Here is a 4,359-nt window from a genome sequence, read left to right on the forward strand (position 1 = left end):
CAGAAAAAATTAAACAAACTGGACCAATATCTAAGTTGGGCCAAATATGTTTTTGTGAGTGGAAAGCTAATTAATATATTGATCTCTTACAATGAGAATCCCTCTCAAGCTGAGAATGTAAAGGTGTTGATTTGTAACGAAAATGTCAATTTTATGTAAAGGTGTCGATTTATGAAACAAATGTATCAAGCTGAGAATGTAAAGGTGTTGATTTGTAACGAAAATGTCAATTTTATGTAAAGGTGTCGATTTATGAAACAAATGTAAATTTTGAGATGGATTATATAAATTTTGAGTGTACGTTGCATCCAAAAGGTTAAGAGAGGTGTTGATTTTGGAAAGAGAGACAATTTTTATTGGAGCTAGCATTTCGTGGAGGGCAAAGGTTCTTATTGCTCAATTAAGGACCAACTCACATCAACTTCGGTGTGAAATAGGAAGGTGGAAAAGGCCTAAAGAAGTTAGGGAAGAAAGGGTGTGTACATTTTGCACTTGTGGGGCTGTGGAATAGGAAAAACATTTCATTTTGGAATGTGATGCATTCAAAGGCATCAGAGAAAGTTATGAGAACATGTTAGCATTAGGTTTCTTGGCATTGTCTTTTTAGCGAGGGGATTGTTGGAAGGTTGAATCAGTGCATCATCAATTTGAATCGGAAAAGGACTAAATTGCAAAGAGCGAAAAATAGGAACTAATGGTCTCATAGACTATTTTTAGTCTCGTGGACCTTAAAATATCATTTCATTTCATAATGACAATATAAATCTATGTGTAAGTGACGGGAGTGTTGTAGAGCGGAAGGGTAATGGTTTAATTATTTCTTTATTAAAATAAAATAAATTAAATTAATTATGCTTTACATAACAATGCTACTTTTAAATTGAAATTGTATATTTCGATCTAAAAATAATTGGTGGGCACAACAAGAAAATAAAGGTATTCTTTCGTTGTAGATATTACCTACCGAATAGTTATGGCCAAGGAGTTATATGGTCATTAAAGGTATTGGTTCTTAACCAGAGTTGAGGATTTTTAAGTGGCGGCCTTGCCCATGGGAACTAGAATCTAATGCCTGAAAATGCATGTTCATAGCTCATTTCTCGAAGATAAGAAGACAAATCTCAAGGAAGGTAGATGATTTGGTTATACTAATCAACAAATTATAAATTGTTATTCATGTATCGATGCTTGTTTGATGTGCTTAAGAGATGTAATCTATGCTTTTTCCCATACACCACTCTTTATTTATTTTCATTGTTCATAGAACCCCTTGTCATTGATGACAAAGGGGGAGGTAAGGAGTGAGGAGAATTGATTCTTAGAACAAGAGCGGGAGGAGTATAGAGTTTCCATCAATGCCAAAAGGAAGAATTTTCGTAATGTTGGGATTGATGTCAAATGGCTATGAAAGCTAAGATTATGAAGAAGACATGACTAAAGGTTGATTAATGTACATTGAAAGGCTGATTACATGTGATGTGTAAGGTTGATATTTGTTCAAGACATTCCAATGAAGGTTGATCCAATTAAAGGCTAATTTGAATGAGGTGATGTGTAAAGATGTGATGTGTAAGGTCGATCCAAATATGTTGAACCAATGAAGGTTGATCCAAAGATACAATGTTTGTTGCATGAACAATGTTTGTCTTATCAACGAAGTAAATATATGGCACCTAAGAACTTAAGAATAAGATCTGATATTTTGGCACTTTCAATGAATATTATGACTTTACATAATGTTATGTGTTGAATTTACATTTATAAGCCATATACTGCAATCATTTTCATTGGCTTATTGTATTTCAGTGCTTTTTAATATTATGAAATCCATTTGTCTTCACTTGATCTTCAAATTCGGAAATGAAGAGGTAGAACACAAAGTATTGGAATACAAAGAGGCAACTTTTCACTTCAAAAATTCCTACATGGAATACAAACAATCAACAAGTATTGTACGTATAAAGATGCACATTAATTTGTATTTTAAGTAGGGGATTGTTGTCTCTTTTCAGGAAGTAGCCTAAAAAAGAGTAGGTTGGAGCATGTAGAAGAGGAAGTAGGAGCTTCCTAGCAAGTTGTAGCTTGTAGAAGAAATTTGAGGTAGTATCCTCCTGTAGGTAGAAGCCTATAGAAAATTTGATGTAAAAAGGTAGGAGCTTCCCTTAACATCACTTCATCCAAAATTTGTGGTTTTTCCCTTTATGGGTTTAAAGGCTTCCACTTACATTTTTTGTCTTCATGTGTTGAGTGTTGAATGTCTTGCTTGCATGAATGCTTTTGAACTCATTCATGTAAAATGTTGAGAGGTAACGAACGTTTGTCCAAATTTCCAATTGGCAAGGGTGACATTGTACATGGTCAACGTTCTTCAATTACTTAAGGTCACTCTAAATGATAGACTATGTCCATTCAGATATGAATTGTCGTTGGTGCATCTTAGCGTGTCTCAATGTTCCAAACTATAATGCGATGTTGGAGTAGTCAAGTCCCTGCACCATCGACTGGGAAATGGCTTCATTGAAAAATAGAGAACATCAAAATATAACAACACTTCATGATTACAATCCAGCTCAAGTGGACACAATGCTCACTATACATTGCACATATATTTTACATTAAGATTCAAAGGTATAATCATAAACAAGTGAATTATACGATGTACGAAATTCTCTACATTTTATTTATGGATTGTTTTTAAATATTTCAGTGCAAGCATGAAATTAATTTACAGTTATTGTTCCATAATGATTTTACATGTAATTAATGTTTAGTCTAACATCAAATTGCATTGTGTAGTGTAACATTATATATAACAAGGTAGCGAGAGAGATTTTCTTTTCACCTTCTGGAAGTGTAGATGTGGAGATTTTGGAAAGTTTGCAATGTTGAACATGGTCACACCATCATTTTACATTTTTGCAACAAAAATCTATGCGCTCCAATTAATTGAATTAGTGTATATTATTTGAACCATTGTTTAAATGTTAAAACAAAAATTTTGAAGCAACAAAAATGAGAATCGTTGGTGGTACATTGGTAAAGAGGAGCCTATAATATTATTATTATTCAGTATAGTTACTAGGTACTAAATAGTTTCCATAAAATTGCAAATACAATAAGATTTTACATACATAAATATTATTCAAAGCTTTGGAGTAGTAAGGGTTTTTAAACATTTGTAAGGTTTCAAACACTTGAGAATACTTATACAAATATAACTTGATTTTACATAGATAAGTATTATTCAAAGCTTCAAACAGGTGTTTTTGAAACATCTTATGGTTTTGAACACGAGACAAATGTCCACAGTGCTCTTACTATCATGTAACAGTAGAAAAAAGAAAAAAAAGCTCAGTAATCTTTTAATGTGGAGGAAGCTCATTGTGTGAGAATTCAGAACTCTTACAATAAACTTAGCTCATTGTGCGAAGCTCCGCACTCTCCCACAATGAATGACAATATAAAACTACAACAACCCTAACCATCATTCACGGCCACTCATTAATGCCATAGAAAAAAAGACTTGTCGTTAATCCAAACCGCACAAAGTCTCAAAGTAATAATTAACACACATCATTGAAACAGTTGCTTCTTGTGGACAATTGAACTGGGTGGGTAACTCGCAATTAATTTTTAAAAAATAAATCAATGCCCTATGTGGCTGCCCAATGATTAATTAAAATGAATAATACCAACTGTGGAGATTTAAACTTTTTGAATTCCCAACAATTAATCAACTCAGTACTCAATTGAAATTTGTAAATAAAACTTGTTGGCAGTTAAGAAATGAAGTGAAGCGTGTGCCTCAAAGCAATAACTAATAAAAATTAATTGAAAAAAAAAATGGTCACTACGCTCTTCCACCGCATTCATCGCATTCATGGAAAATAAATAAAAGGTTGCCCAAAAAAATCAATCCATGAGAACACTTGCCTGGATCGTTTGGGTGGATCTATGAGAATACTCACTACACCAAACTGGAAAATAAAACAGTTATCCATCAGAACGCTCTCATGCCTTCACTATTTGGAACCATGAGAATTTCCCCGCGTGCAATAACACAAACATCTCCATGTGAAGGATTGAATATGAAATGCCACAAGTACCACTGTCATTCTCACACCTCTGCCCAAAGCCACAATGGTCGTAGTCTAACTATTATGCTACCGCAATTCTAATTTCCTTTGCAAAAGAATTTCGAACAATTAACTTGTTCTATATTATTAGAAATTTAACTGGAATGTGTAGGCGTGGGGTGTGGAGAAATTTCATTATGCAGACTTCATATCCACTTTTTTAATCCACTTACTTTTCACTCCAAATAAATAAAGTTACCAATTTAACGAGAATTATAACCTG

Source organism: Pinus tabuliformis, chromosome 3_2 (genome assembly GCF_031772625.1).
Source record: "Pinus tabuliformis cultivar Carrire ecotype Pingquan chromosome 3_2, CPIR1, whole genome shotgun sequence".
Lineage (NCBI taxonomy): Eukaryota > Viridiplantae > Streptophyta > Pinopsida > Pinales > Pinaceae > Pinus > Pinus tabuliformis.